Here is a 15488-nt window from a genome sequence, read left to right on the forward strand (position 1 = left end):
CTGACTCCTTTATGGGCCAATGATCAGCTTGGGCAGAAATATGCCTGAGACAGAACCCCCACACTGAGTCTCCCTCTGCCCGGTCTTCATCCTCCCAGACCAGCCTAACATCTTCCTTCTACCTTCGCCCACATCCATTCATCTATGCTCAACATTCAATACCTCCCGAATTCCAATTCCAAAATATCCGATCTTGCTGAATAATACCTTCTAGAAGAAACTACAGCAATATTAAACATTTTATGGTTATGTTTAGGCACTGGCAACACTCAGGAAAGATCGTGGTCTTGGTTTAATACAGAAAAAAATCCACAATGACTAGACTGTTTATTAACATTTTAGCCAACAACAACACCAAGATCTTTCACTAATCAGAACCAAAGTGTTTTTGTTGCCCAAACCTAATGTGGCGATACGAGGGCTGATACAATAACGCCACCCTGGGAATTTCACCCAGGGAATTTTAAATAAATATAAATGGTAATGGAAAGGCACGCAGGTAAGTAATACAAAGAAGGGCAGGAGACGTGGTTCAATGTTTAACAAATATTTAACAAATTTATTTAGTTGGTCACAATATGTTAAAAATGACTTAAAAGAGAACTAAAGTGCTAACACTCTGCTCCAGTGCTGAGGCTTGCCAGCAGTGAGGGGAAAACTGGGGGAAGGAAGTCCAAATTAAATAAGGAGCACCCCACTCGTACGTGGCATACAGCAAAAAAATGAAGTGCAAAGAAAACCAAAATCCAGGATCACACAACACTGCCACCACCGTTGGCTCTCAGCGACTAAAGGGAGAGGGGAGAACACAATCAGTAACACAATATGTAATTACAAAAAAAAAAATCATAAAAAGAATTAACAAATGTCCTAACAGAAAATACTAACAGCCTGGAGCTGAAACTCAAATAGAAATTAGGAAACAAAAATCATTAAACTATTTCATGATTGGTAACAAACCAAAAGAAAAACAAAAATAGTAAGCAAAGAAACAGGGTCTCCTGCCAGAGATACTAAATCAAATGGACATAATCATTCAATTAACATGAAAACTAAATGATAAATGACCAACCAATTAATTCCAAAAAATATACAATACACTCAAAGAAAACATAAAATTACCTGATCCCATACAACACCCCCACACACACACTCCAGCCAGTTAGTGTGTATGGCCATTCATCTACCCTGTCGGTCCTCACAAACACCCACTCACCCACACACACAGTCCTGACTGGGCAACTGCCGCTGGAACCGGCCGCTCTGGGACAAAGACTGGGGGGCCGAGCAACTTGAAGAAAACAGTCACAATAGCAAGCGAAGCAGGAAGTGGCGAGTGAAGCAGAGGGCAGCATGCACCGCAGCTATAATCTATGTAGCAGGGCGACAGAGCAGTCCCAAACAAAACAGCCACCGCACACCGAGGGTAGGCAAAGCAGCAGTGTTCCTGCACTTATCTTACTGTCCAGAGTTCAGCCACAGGTCCCGATCAGGAAGCATCCTCCCAGTGAGGAGAAAGACGACGAGGTTCTGCACCTAACTGTGTTTCGCCAGTGATGTGTTCAGGATCCGCTATAAAAAAAAACGTACAGGTAAGGTGTTCAATACCTGGGCTAACAGGCTATTGTTATAGCTAAATGAAGACATTAAGTCCATACCTGAGTGCTTTACTTGCTTATGGCAAAACAATGGAGCTCATCACAATCATCTTAGCCACCATGGACCACTTCAAACAGAGGTGAGCTGTTTAATATGCAGGCTAACGAGCTAAAGCAACAAGCTACAGACAATGCAGCTGCGTACCTACCCGCATGGAGAGTAGAGGATGAAGTGAAAGGCCAGGAAGTGGGAGGGCCTTCAAGCCAGGAAGTGAGAGGGCGAGGGAGAGACACAGCCTCCTTTTATCCCCTCGCCCTCTGCACTGATAGGCTAATGCACCAGGTAAAGTACAGAACGACTTTTTATCCAGTTCTAGCCACTTTTTAAAGTTATACTTTTTAGATCTTGGTTGCTTTTCAGAATCTCTTTTAACTGGACAAAGGATTTTATTCATTGTACACCTGAATTTTGACTATTTTGAAGGACAGTGGCAGTGAAACCATAAAGAAGAAGTCAGCCTTATATCGTGCGCCATTGCTGTGTGGAGGAAACTTCTATGCTGCTAGTTTGGCTCCCAGCAACAAAAATGCCCTGAAGGAGAACACTGAAGGGATACTGAATTAAACTAAAATTGATTTATTTATTTATTGAATGGGACAGTATGTAGTTTGAAACATTAAAGATGCACTGCACCAGAGTTAGCTTGAAGCTGATTTGCAGCTGTAGTCCCCAACAAAAAACATACAACAGCACAACAACAAACAGTAAAAAGCACCCCACACAGAACACACCATACAAAACCCACACAGAACACACCATACAAAATACAAAATACAAAGCTACACACAGCACATCACATACACCCACAATGTCGATTAGAAATAATGTAAACTAAACTCAGCTGTGTGACTCAATTGTCTCTCTGTTTTCAGCCACATGGATCATCTAAAGCCAGACTGCCTACAACACTCTAGTGGAGGAGAGACCTCTGAAATCAATTCCTCCTGTCATTTTCATCTCTATTATCTGCACATCATTAATAGTGAGTGAATATTGGACTTACAGTCATCAGCGCTGCTTTATTTGGAGGCCAATACCAGCTGGAAGATCCTGATGGTTAAAACCCTGCTCCAGTAGCTCAAGTGTTTTGGCTTTCATCATGATGGCTTCTGCTGAACTGTCCTGTCCATGTCATCCATGACGTTCTGCACCGTCAGTTCCAGATCACCTCCCGTCTCCGGCTGGCTGGTGTGGAGCTACTTGTAACTGATGACAGGCTCCCTTCTGTCCCTGTGCCATCCCTCAGGGACACAGTGCCCTCCACCTCCTGGACCATGGCACCAAAGAGTTCAAGTTCCTTGCCCCTTTTCCTTGATCCTTTTCCCTGACACTCCACCTTTTCAGCCACTTTGGTCCACTTCAGGGACTGGCTGAGGATGAAGATGGGCCGCCGCAAACTCCCACTCAGCTCCAGTTCAGGTCATCCTTTTGGTCCTCCGTTGTGCAAAATGGCAGTGCAGGTACTGGATTTCTCACAGAAAGCGCACCTCTCTCTCCAGCAGTACCACAAACTCCCAGACGACCTCTCCTTCCCTCAAGTGCTGCCAAGTGACTCCCTCACCTGCTCCCTCCATCTCCCCCAGTCCCCCTCTGCAGTGCTACTGCAGCTAGCACAGCTAAAGCTAGCAGCCTCCTCTTTCCACCTCCAGAATATATCCTCATGAGTGATTCCACGGTTAGATCCGTCGCTATCCCAAATGGCATTACATACTCATTCTCAGGTGCAAAAGTCGTTGATATTCTCACTCATATCCCTGCCATCATTGAGAATCACCCATCTGCCCACATCGTGATTGTACATGCAGGCATATCAGGTGCAGGCAATCAATTCATCTCCAGAAGCATTATAAATTCCTAGCGGTGATGATTGCAGGCCTTGGCAAAATTTGCATATTTCAGGTTTAATCCTGACCCTCTGAAGGAGCTCAGAGATGTTGTCTCTACAGTGCTGATCAGTGGTTATGTAACTTTTGCTTAGAATGCGGTTATGGATATATTAGCCACTTCGACTCATTCTGGAAGATCTTTACAAATGTGATAATCTCCAACTCAACAACAAGGGAATTCTAGTCCTGGTAACAAAGTTCGCCTGCCATCTATCCAGTCTTGCAGTCTGACGCCATGCTACTGTTACTGTAGCTTCGGCAAATAAAACTGGATTTCCCCGTCTTGATTTGCAGATCAATACTAAAATCGACCTGTATCCTGCTGCCTATATTCCCCCTAGCTCACTCAAAACTACTGTCCCGGCTCTCTCACCACTGTCTGCTGAATGTGCAGTGGGCTCCTCCTGTATGGAAGCCCAGGCATGCCAAAAATGCTCTTCTGTTCATCCCATCCATGTAATTGTAAATTGCCGACCACATAGACAGCGAGCAACCCAAGATTGGCAGCTTCTGGGTCAGAGCACTTCTCACTTTTCTAGAAAGCCCCATAAGAGAGCAAATATGGGCAATGTACTTCCTATTTGCTGTATCCCCATTGTCTCCCCCACTGCTCACTCACCAAAAAACTTTGGTCTCTCAAACAAATTTTTTATCATTAGCGATTTTATTGTCTCTAATAATCTGGACTTTTTTATGATCACTGAGACATGGCTGTCTCAAGGGGACACTATTCCTCTGAATAAGGCCACACCCCCATTTGATTATTTTAATAAACCCAGGCCCTCTGGGAGAGGAGGTGGTCTCGCTGTATTTTCAAGTCAGGTCTTCAATGCCATCTTGTTACTTTTGGTAATTTTAATTTCTTTGAAGTTTTAAGTTTCTTAATCACTGGTTCTCTGCCTGTACTCCGCATCTTAATCTATAGGCCACCTAAATCAATTAATTTTATTCCTGAGTTCTCTGAGCTTTTATCCATTGTCTTACCTAGATATGACAGGGTGGTTAGTCTTGGTGATTTTAACATTCATGTGTGTTGTCCTTCTCAGTCCCTCAGTTCTCATTTCCTAGATCTCATTGACTCTTTTAACCTCACTCAACCTGTTAAAGAGCCCATGCATTGTAAGGGTCATACCTTGGATCTAGATCTCTCAACTGGTCTCTCTTTTGAGCGTCTCAGTTTGACGGATATACCTGTCACTGATCATAAAGTTCCACTCCAGGTCTGTACTACTAGTCCCAACCCGACAATAAGCTCTTGCATTCTTAATGCTGGTTCCACTGCCAAATTCTGTGATGCTTTTTATTCTTCATCTTTTAATTTGTGCCTATCTCCTCTTAATCCTAATGCTCTTTTAAATTCTTTTATGATCAGTGCCTATCCGTCCTGGATGATACTGCACCATTTAAAACAAGGACACAAAAATCAAATAACCTCCTCTGGCTACATGAAAATCTGGACGACAATGGAAGGCCAACAAGTCCAAATCAGCACTTATCACCCTTAAAAACCTAATGTTAACCTACCAAAATGCAGGAAAGGATGCCAGATCAGCTTATTTGTCAGACTTAATTTCCAGAAACAACCATAATCCTAAAGGTCTCTATGCAGTAATTAATTCTGTTATTGGTGGTACCTCCACCTCTTCTCCTGAATTGGATGTTGAGCTCTCTGACAGATTTCTTGCTCATTTTATTAGCAAGGTGGAGAATATCAGGTCCTAAATCCAGTCTGCCCCCTGCATTCTCTCCATTCAACATGATAATCTTGCCACTTTTACCCAGTTTCAACCCATTACATTGTCAGAGTTAGAAAGTACAGTTTCCCACATGAACTCTTCCTCCTGCACCTTAGACACCATCCCCACCAAGCTGTTCAGGAGATATTTCCCACTGTTAGTCCTGTTACCCTGCACATTTTTAAGAATTCTCTGACCTCCAGTTCCTTTCCTGATAGTTTTAAGCATGCCATTGTGCACCTTCTGCTTAAAAACCCAATTTGGACGCTCTGTCCTTAAGCAACTACAGGCCCATCTCCTAACTGTCTTTTTTATCAAAGGTTCTGGAGAAAGTAATTTCATCTCAATTGATTTCTTTTATGAATAGCAATAGTGTTTTAACTGCTTCCAGTCTGGTTTTAGAGCACTTCACAGTACCGAGACAGCTCTTGTTAGGGTAACTAATGACCTATTTCTAGCTGCAGACAGAGGTGACTGCTTGATTTTAGTTCTTTTAGAGTTAGGTTAGACACTGTTGACCACAGTATCCTCCTAAACCACCTAGAGACTTGGGTTGGCATCAAGGGTCCGTCTCTTACTTTATTATGAACATACCTCCTTAATAGAACTTTTTCTGTCACTCTGGGTAACTCTACCTCCACGATGGCTCAGTTGAATTGTGGGGTCCCTCAAGGCTAATTTCTTGGCCCCCTTCTGTTCTCCTTATACCCTCAGATTTTGGAACTGTTTGATATGTTTTATTTACTGATTTCATGTTAATCAATGTTTTATTTATTTTTTTATTATTATTTTTACTTCTGTGCATTTTATTGTTTTATCATTACTATTATTGTGCATCTTCTATTGTTACTCTGTACTTCTGTCTTTACTTCTGTGCTTTGTGCTCCTCTTTGCTTTATTTTTATCTGCCTTGTTGGTTTTATTGTCTTTAGTAAAGCACTTTGTAACATTGTTAAGAAAGGTGCTATAAAAATAAAGTTTATTATATACATTGTTATTATGTTTTTCCACTGGTCTGTGGTGAGAGATATTCCTGGGTCTTTCCCCACTAGCATCTTGTATTTATGCAACGATTATGGAAAGTGTTGCTAAGATTTGAAAGACATACATATAAATTAGGGTAACATTACTCAGTGCTATGTGTGTCTTATGTAATATAACTTGGTATTGAATCTTAAGTATTTCCACAACTGCTCTTATATTCTGATTCAAAAATTGCTCTATCCGCACAGAAGTACAGTACAGTACAGTACAGTTTCCAACAGAGGCCTGCCCACTTCAAGCCAGTGAGAAAAACCAAGACAAATGTATAAATACAGAAATGTCTTGTGTGAAATAACCAAAACTGTTCTATCTTTGGCAGAAAACTGTGCGTTCATATAGCACCCAATCACTCATAGTATGAGGCTAATTAAGAAAATACAATTTCAGGGTCTTTAACTCACTGCATCCTCACCTTTGGCCTTTCTGTGAGGCAAGCAAAATGATTCATCAACATTATAAAGATTATCAACATCATCCAGGCTGTTAACCAGACATTTAGCTCTTTTTTAATAGTACCAATTTGTTAATGGAAACTTCAGTATTTTATAGTTGTGAAGTGGGAGGAGCCACTGGTTCTGGAAGTGTTTATTTCTGTATTTCCATTTAATTTTTTTCACTCAACAATATCCTCAATGTTACTTAACATAGAAACACAGGACTCTCCTGGATAATGCAACAGTCCTATAGGTTTATGCAATGGCCACCACTTATTAACTGATTGATTCAAATCAGACCAGTAGCAATTGTTCCACAATTGACCATAATGTTGAAGGTAAATTAATTTAATCTGCAAATTGTTTTTCCAGTTTTCTTAACATCATAATCTTTAACTTCCACCCACTGTAAGCCCATAGGAGAATTCTGTTGTTGTTGTTGTTGTTATTTACTTTTTATTAGTTTATTTATTTATTTATTTATTTTAAGAACACATACTAACAAAAGTCGTACATATGTCCCAGCCAGACTTTAGAAAAAGGAGAGAAATAGGAGAATTTTATGCTTGGTGATTGGATGTTTCCTGCCGAAATGCACCTTGGGAGTCATAGTTGACTTTTGCCCCAAAGATTTTGTGCACTCAGACTAGTACCTTCAACTTTTTTATCAGAGAACAAGATATTTACTAATGCAACTGTTACGATTTTGTACTGTTGAGTTTCATGCCAATCCAAGTAGTAGAAGTTCTCCAGCTGTGAGTCAAGTAAGAGTCTATGGGACAAATGAATGAGATTTTTATTTCCCGATGCAGAGGTGCTTGAAATAGATCCTCCAACCTCACAACACTATTTATATTTTAAGACTGCACATAAACACGCGTGAAGTCCCTGTCTACCAAAAGTGTACTTTACAACTGTTTGTCTGGTCCCAGGTCTGTAAAGATCTTCTTGTTGTTGATATCTTGTGATTGATATGCTGACCTCCGTGCTGTCCAAGAATAGCTACCTGGGCAGGACCCCTAGAGCCACAAACAGCATTGGGTTCTCTAGGGCACCATGCATGCACATCTCCTGTCTCTCCACTTCTCGCTCTCTCTCTCTGTCTCTTTATAACAAGCTCAAATTTCCCTCATGCAGAAACTCCCTGTAGTCAAAAACAGCTTTGGACAGCAAACCTGAACAGCCCAGGACTGCAAGGACACGCTGCTCAAAATTTGATGAAGCATTTATTAATAGACAGTGAGTTTGTCTATGTATGCACTATACCGTGCCTGTACATAAATTGCTTGCAATTCTTAAAATAAAGATATAATGACATGAAATAATAAATTACATTTTAACTTGTGTGGTAAATTGCCAAGCTCCAGTAAAAATGCACACACACACACGCACACACACACACACACACACACACACACATATACACAAACTCACTCTCAATCTGTCTGTCTGTCACACACATGCACATGCCTATGTACACCTATGTGGGGTGCCATAGTGCCTCAAAGGCCCACTTAGTGGCTGTGTGGATTTGATGAGAGGGGCCTTTTGCTTTATTTAGTGAAGTGCTGCCTAATATGATTATGGTCAGCATGCCTCCTGTTCTCTCTCACATTGGAGAACACACTGGGAGCTATTACTGAAGTCCCCGATGACCGACGCCGTCCTGGAGAGAGAGACAGGAAGAGACAACGAGAAAGATGGACCATAAAAAGACATAGGTGACTGAAATATCTCAAGTGTAAAATCTGCAATTTGCAGGCAATATGCAAAACATTTAAAGAAGGATACACTTGACCTCTTCAAGTAAAACAAATAATCAAGTCTGCATTCAGGCATAACTGATCAACTGTCATTGCCCCATCAAGGTCACATTTAATAGGATACTAGCAGTCAGCAGCCTTGATGTCCAATGAGGAGAGCGTATTAAGCATTATAAGATGCTACAAAGCTCAGCGGTACAGCATGTCACTGTACACAATCCTGTTCATATTACATAGTGACAAACAAATCACACAGGATAGTTTTACAAGTGTAAGGCTTATCAAAGTGCTCTCAGGTCTGGTGTAATGTGGTTCCCCAGCATTGCTCAGAAATGGGATAGTTGCAATTTAGGCTAAGTAGGGCTATGTATGTCATGTGAGTAAACGCAATTCAACCTAAGCCAACAGGGATGGACACAAAAACAGCAATTATTTCACACACTGTAGATGAGACCGTAATACTATATCTGAAGAACAGTGACCAAAAATATTACATACAGTGAAAGAGAGAGTTTGGTCAAATGAACAGAACTGAAAACCTCTGCTATGAATTAGAAGAAAATATGTACACTTTAAAGTGTGTATCATTTTCACTTGTCTTCCAAAAATAATAAGTATTGAAGTTTCATCTCACTGCTTGCTGTGAAGAGCTGTGGATAAAACACTGTCACATCTTCACTCATTGATTTCCACATTACATGATGACAAACCCTCTAAACTGTGACTTAAGAATAATTCAATAATGGCTTCCCCTTAATGCCAGTTCTCTATTTGCAGGAAATTATATTGTTGTATTCTTATATTGTGGATGTCTTATGTTTGACAGGTTTTCTCCCCCAAAAATGTCTTGCTCCAACACACCAGCATTCCAACTGTAAGGCTGCAATACTTCAGCAGGCATTGTTTAAATGTGAGCTAATGGACTGTTTGCCTATTGTAACAGTAAATATACAGTAGTGTTGGATAAGAACAATGACTCCAGAGAAGCTGCTGTGGCTGGACTGCAGTCTCTCAGCCTGTAGACGCAGTGCAGGGACCGGTCACAGCCACAGATGAGAATGTCCACACTGCCCCCTTCTGATGATTGTCTGTACAGCACTTCCTGCACATGGCAAAAAAATCTCATTATTAAGTTTGTTGGGATAAGGATCACAGTTTAAAAGACAATTGATCTAATATGGCTAATTTTTATTGTTACAGTCTAATTTATAATTCTATTTTATACAGGCTACTTTTATTGTGTGTATTATTAATTTTATTGTATGTATTTATCGTATTGAGCTACTGGATGCCTAAATTTCCTTTGGGATCAATAAAGAATCTATCTATCTGTCCGTCTGTCTGTCTATCTATCTTTCTGTCTATCTATCTATCTATCTATCTATCTATCTATCTATCTATCTATCTATCTATCTATCTATCTATCTATCCATCTGATCAAAGAACACAACCCACTTTAAGGGTAATAGGTCATTTTAGTGGGAAAAATAAGACAGTTGCACAAATAAGGGCCATCTGATATTGGTTTTGTTGTTGTTGTTGTTGTTTCGTTTTGCTATTTAACCTAAAATGTGTCTAAAAAAGCTGCAAATTTTGAAGCCATACCTTTGGATTGAATTGCCTCTGTCTGTATTTGTGTTTGTGCGTGCTGGAGATAAGAGAAGCCAACGGTCAGCATAATTACCCGGGTAAAACTGCTGCAGGTGATAGCTCTTGCATAACCTCAGATAATGATAGAGGGGTGGCTCTACAAACAGGCCAAAATGATCAACAGTCAGTATCTAACCATGTATGAATGCACATACTTTGGTATGTCATTTCCAGTTTTTATTTTAAGTATAAGTTAGTTTATTAGCTCTATCTATTTGCATTTTTCTTTTCTATTTTCAAAATTCAAATATATTTGTGTTTTTGTAAAATCCCTCATTATGATTTTTAAAGCTGTCATGTTTTTTTTTCTCATATGATGAAATGTCACAGATAGATCTTGTTATTGCATCAGTCCCACAGAGTACAGAGTTACTATGACAAGCTCATGCAACATATTTGTTTGAGAGTTTAACAGCAGTGTGACAGCAGTCTGCAGTGTTGATCTGTTTTTTGTGTGTGTGTTGCTGACTGTGCTTGTTTTCTGTATGAAGCTCTATCTCAAGGTCAGTCAGGCTATTGCAAGTACTTCCCAGTTCACTATCAGCTCCATATGTCTCTGTGTTAGTGTGTGTGTTTAGAGAGAGATTGTGTGCGTGGCCTGTTATGTGGGACTGTCAGTCTTTGTATAAGCGAATACACTTGCAGTTGCATGAATTTCTTGGAATATGTTTATGTACAAGCACACTTATGACTAACTTGGGTAAGCTTGCTGTCTTGCTGAGACAGAAAGAAGTAAAAAAAAAAGAGAATTGTAGGTAAAGAGGGAGAGATGTTGGAGCATAAGAAAAAAGTGGAAGATAGAGTAAGTACTAAAGCCCTGGAAAGCTCTGTAACAACAAAAATTTGTTTATTAATTTAAAAGTCAATATTTCTTTAAATCCACTCACAGCAACTTTTACAGCATTGATCTCATCTAAGCATGTCACCATTTTCCTGTTACTATTTTTTATGGATATTGCAAGGTAGTTAGCTAGCTCTGTAAGAGGATTACGTCACAACAAAGCACTGATTTGGTCTGGAAAAAGGCATTCATGGTGCAAAGACAAAACAGCCATTATAACTTTGGCAGAAAATATTGTGTTCATGTATGTTCTCTCTCTCAACCCAACCGGTCAAAGCAGATGGCCGCCCACCAAGAGCCGGGGTCTGCTTGAGGTTTCTACCCGTTAAAGGGGAGTTTTTCCTTACCGCTGTTGCCAAGTGCTTGCTCATGGGGGAATTGTTGGGTCTCTGTAAATTAAAGAGTACGGTCTTGACCTGCTCAATGTGAAAAGTGCCTTGAGATGACTTCTGTTGTGATATGGCGCTATATAAATAAAGATTGATTGATTGATTGATTGATTGACTCTGTAACTCATAGTAAGAAGCTGATTGAGAAAATGGGTTGTTATTGCCTTTAAGAGACTTGTACAGTAGCTAATAGAGGAGAGGAGGGAGAAAGAATAAAAGAGGGAAGTTCGAGGAGAGAGTGTAACATGAGGGATAGGTAGAACTGGAAGACAAAAAGGAGGTATGGCGTAGGAGGTATAGCGAGGTGAGCCAGGTAAAATGCTTATCTGAGCATTCCAACAGCTCTCCAGCAGGCAAGGAGACAGACAAATGTGTGGAGTGGCATTTACTCAAGAAAAGAGCAGATCTAATACCAACACCAACACATGAAGTCCTGCCTCTCTGTTTGTCTGCAAGTCAGTTCAGGCCATGCAGGTGTGGACCACTTTTTATGCTTGTTCACCACAGTAGCCTTGCATGAAGTGCATGTTATTTTGGCTTTACTGGCACTGCTGGAGATATTTAGGGTTCTATCAGACAGGTTCATCCAGTTATTTCTAAGGATGGAGCAACAGTGTATTTGTAAATCTGCCAAGGAAGTGGTTTTAAAAAGTTTGTAACCAGTAATAAGAGTATGAAAGTGTAATAAGTATGTGATCATTACGATATTTAAAGCTGCTCTAATCAATGTTTTTAAATTAACAATGGATGAAATAACTATGTCTAATGTGAAGGGCGCCGCTCATAGTGAGAAAACTACAGGGAATGTACAGCCCTCAACATTACAATTCTGGTCATTCTCACACAGCAGCAGCAGGAAGATGTTTTCAGCAAAAAATCTCTGAAAATCCACTGTACACCACCTGCCCAGAACCAAAGGCAGACAAACAAAGTTAGCAACTAGCTAGTGAACATTTAGAAGCTAAAGATATTTCTTTTAGGAGTTGGTGGAGACCAGGTCAGTTACACAACAGTATCTGTTAAATGTTAGGTAACATTAGCCACCATAAGCTACTCATATCTGACCAAGACATGTAGCAGCAAAACTCCTCAGTGTATTGAATTGAGCAATGGTGCGATTTATTTTTTGGGAATTTAATTTTTTATTTACAAGAGTAAGACTTTGTCATTTCTATTTTCAAAAGGTAAATAGTCTGACTTAAACTAGTCTGCTCTTCTCTGCATCCAGAGCATCTCACATTCTGAATTTGTGTTTGTTCCAAACAAGTTTGGTTCGCATCATCATTATAAGTAAACATCAAGCATCATCAGGAGAGTGATCACATGCTCTTCTGTACATAAACATGAGTCAATAATTCTGCCTTCCAGCATACACACAAACACACATTATCTCCATTGCCTGTGCTCATTTCCTGTGGTTTGTGGTTGTGCTGTTTGACCTTTGAGAGAGCGAAGACACCCTGCATGGATCAATCGCAGCTTGAATGAGTAATTCTGGGCAGACTAACGCTGAGCATAAAAATCATAAACATATGCAAATAGCAACATTCGCAGCAAAACATTGTAAACAGCAAACACGTATGCACACAAGCATTGAAATGTACCCTTGGGCTTCTCTCTCTCACACACATACAGGCAATCTCCTCCAACTGCCAGTGTTGTATGTTTGCCAGCAGTCTGTGTGACAGCTGGTCGTGGGGCTCCGTGTTGTGTGATTGAACCAAGGGTAAATGATCTGTGTAAATTGGCCTTTTATGGGACTGTGGGGGAAGATGTTTCACACTCTATTTAACTATTCATCATTGAGGGTGGCTGTGGCTTAGAATGTAGAGTAGGTCGTCCACTAATCAGAAGGTCTGTGGTTCGATCCCTGGCACCTCTGCCCAAAGACACGTCAACGTGTCAACGTGTCTTTGGGCAAGATACTGAATCCCAAATTACCCCTGATGGCTGTGCCATTGGTGTGTGAATGTGTGTATAAATGAGCATAAGAAACATTTGTAAAGCGCTTTGGATAAAAATCACTATATCGCTCCTGATGAGCAGGTTGGCACCTTGCATGGCATGCCATCAGTGTATGAATGCGTGTCTGAATCATAATGACAAAATTTGTCAGAATAGGTTTTTCAATCTGTACAATATATGACACCCTCTGTCGCTGGACCTATAAGAAGACACAAAGTTCACAAAAAAAAAAAAAAAACATTTAATGGGGGGAAAAGCCTTCAGAAGAGGGGGTGATGGGGTCAAACAAAATCAAGGAGACCATTCACACAGAAGGAGAAGAAATAAGAGATGTGACTGAGAACCGGATCAGAAGCATCCTTGAATATAGTGGAAAGATGTTTTTCTTTCTCCCACTCACCTCCAATAAGACTAATTTAGAACTAGTTTACAGCCATACTATCCATGTCACCAACTATTTTCAGTGGAATGTAACTAAAGCCTACTTGAAAAGTTACTTGATGATGTCACAATGTACCTATTTTTTATAAAGATTTTTTTTTTAATGAAAATTCTAAAATGAAGTCAAGCTTATCAATCAATCAATCAATCAGTTTTTATTTATATAGCACCAAATCATAATAAAAAGTCAGGGCTCTTTTCATATAGAGCATCTGGACCATACTTTTTAATTTACAGAGACACAACAATTCCCCCCATGAGCAAGAACTTGGCAACAGTGGTAAGGAAAAACTCCCCTTTAACGGGTAGAAACCTCAAGCAGAACCTGGCTCTTGGTGGTCGGCCATCTGCCTTGACCAGTTGGGTTGAGAGAGACAGAGGGGGCATGGAGAGGGGGAGAGGGAGGTGGAGGAGGGGGTGGGACAGAATAACAACAATCATAACAATAACAATAACAGCAGCAATAGCAATAGCCGGGGAAGGACACCAACAGGACTGCAAAGGATCGCGAAGGCTCGGCCTGCAACCCAGGGTTTCCTGCAAGATGAGAAAGCACAAAAAACTCTGGGGAAGAAGCCAAGTTAATAACATGCATTAATGGTACATGAATGCATACAGATGGAGAGGAGGAGGAGGAGAGAGGAGCTCAGTGCATCATGGGAGGTCCATCAGCAGTCTAGGCCTATAGCAGCATAACTAAGGGCTGGTCCAACGGCTGGAGAAGGACATCCTCAAGACTAAGGTCCACATCCCAGTCCCTGGGGTTTCCTGCAGATGAGAAAGCACAAAGAACTCCAGGGATGAGGCCAAGTTAGTAACATGCAGTAATGGTATATGTATACATACAGATGGAGAGGAAGAGAGAGGAGGTCAGTGCATCATGGGAAGTCCTCCGGCAGGGTTAGGGTTAGGCAAGCCTATAGCAGCATAATTAAAGGCTGGTCCAAGGTGAGCTTGGCTGGCCCTAACTATAAGCTTATCAAAAAGGAAAGTTTTAAGCCTACTCTGGGTGTCTGCCCCCGGACCGAATCTGGAATATGGTTCCACAGGAGAGGAGCCTGATAGCTGAAAGCTCTGCCTCCCATTCTACTTTTAAAGACTGTAGGAACCACCAGTAAACCTGCATTCTGGGAGCACAGCGTTCTAGAGGGATAATACGGTATTATGAGCTCTTCAACATATGATGGTGCCTGACCATTAAGGGCTTTGTAAGTTAGGAGAAGGATTTTAAATTCTATTCTAGATTTTACAGGAAGCCAATGTAGCCAAGCTAAAATGGGAGAAATGTGATCTCTTTTTCTAGTTTTAGTCAGTACACATGCAGCTGTGTTCTGGACCAGCTGGAGAGTCTTAAGAGACTTGAAAGGGCAGCCTGATAATAATGAGTTGCAATGATCCAGCCTAGAAGTAACAAATGCGTGGACTAGTTTTTCTGCTTAAAGGTTATGTAAGTTGGAATCAGAAATTTCCTCTCATTAGTGATATCTGTGGCCATTAAATGAGCTGCTGTCAGTCTTTTTCCTCACTTACACTTCCCATTATTACATAGAGGATCTCTAACACTGTGTTTTGCACCATGTTTCAGTAAAGCATCTCTCACTCCGAGTCAGTCAGCCCCCCCCCTCATGCTGTATGTACGTGCACTCACTCACACACAAACACACACAGAGGCTCCTGCTG

The 15488-nt window shown here is 40.8% G+C and overlaps 1 long non-coding RNA gene across 1 annotated transcript; it reads right to left on the reverse strand.

The window, feature by feature from the left end:
• Positions 1-531: 531 nt before the first annotated feature.
• LOC122982723 lies at positions 532-1973 on the reverse strand. The gene is made up of 4 exons (XR_006403519.1): positions 1808-1973; positions 1659-1726; positions 1463-1572; positions 532-788 (listed from the first exon to the last, which is right to left on the reverse strand). It is a non-coding gene; the product is annotated as an uncharacterized LOC122982723 (long non-coding RNA).
• Between the last annotated feature and the right edge of the window lie 13515 nt (positions 1974-15488).

Source organism: Thunnus albacares, chromosome 5, assembly GCF_914725855.1.
Source record: "Thunnus albacares chromosome 5, fThuAlb1.1, whole genome shotgun sequence".
Taxonomy (NCBI): domain Eukaryota; kingdom Metazoa; phylum Chordata; class Actinopteri; order Scombriformes; family Scombridae; genus Thunnus; species Thunnus albacares.